A 923-nucleotide genomic window follows, 5' to 3' on the forward strand; every position below is an offset into this window, starting at 1 on the left:
TGATGTGGCTCAAGGAGAGGATAGAGAATTCCTAGTAGTGGGGGCTAGCTATTACTAGTAGATAAGTCTTTGTAGAGATTCCACTACATACGGAACAAAATGAATGAATCTACACTTAAAATGCATCTATATACATCCGCATGTGGTTCATGGTGAAATCTCTACAAAGACTTATATTTAGGAACAGGGGAGACGGCATACTAAGCAAGCTTCTCCTCGTTCTGCGAGTTGATGGGACACATCAAAAGTACTCCAGTGTATAGAGCCTTGCCTCTAAGGTAGGCCCCACATGGTTTGCCTCTTTTTTTAACATAACACATCAAGTCGCAATTTGTTTGTTCACCCGTGGTAGACGATCCTCCCTCCACCAAGTGGACAACCAGTACACGTGCCAAATTACCACGTGGGCTGCCTTTTTCGTACTGAAATGAGCTCCACCGTGTACCGGTGCGGGTGTGGTTGGGAAAGAGACGGGAGTATGTGCGCCGTGCATGCCCCTCTTCTCTTCGTGCACGTCCCCCACCTACGTGGGTGTGTGTGAGAGATACAAACCGCGTTCGTGCGTGTTTTTTGTTTTGGGGTGGGGGTGGGGTGGGGGGTTGATTTCGTGAATTATTTATGGGAATATGTGTCGATGACATCTCAAACAAAATTTTGCATGCAATGTGTGTGAAATGGAGGCCTATCCAAATCATACATAGAGGGTCAGGCAATCCACAAGAAGAGAGGGAGGGGTCATAGCTATCGATAGAGTCGAAGAGAGGATCAAGTGGGTGGGTGTGAGATCGATGAAGAGAGCCATCAAAATTGTGTGTGTGTGTGTGTGCAAGTCAAAGATATAGGGAGACTGGCCTACCGGAATGTTAGAGGGCACATGTCAAGTTTGTGTGTGGCAGGGAGACATGACTAGAGCGCTCGATGTA

This window comes from Triticum dicoccoides, chromosome 4A (assembly GCF_002162155.2).
Source record: "Triticum dicoccoides isolate Atlit2015 ecotype Zavitan chromosome 4A, WEW_v2.0, whole genome shotgun sequence".
Classification (NCBI taxonomy): domain Eukaryota; kingdom Viridiplantae; phylum Streptophyta; class Magnoliopsida; order Poales; family Poaceae; genus Triticum; species Triticum dicoccoides.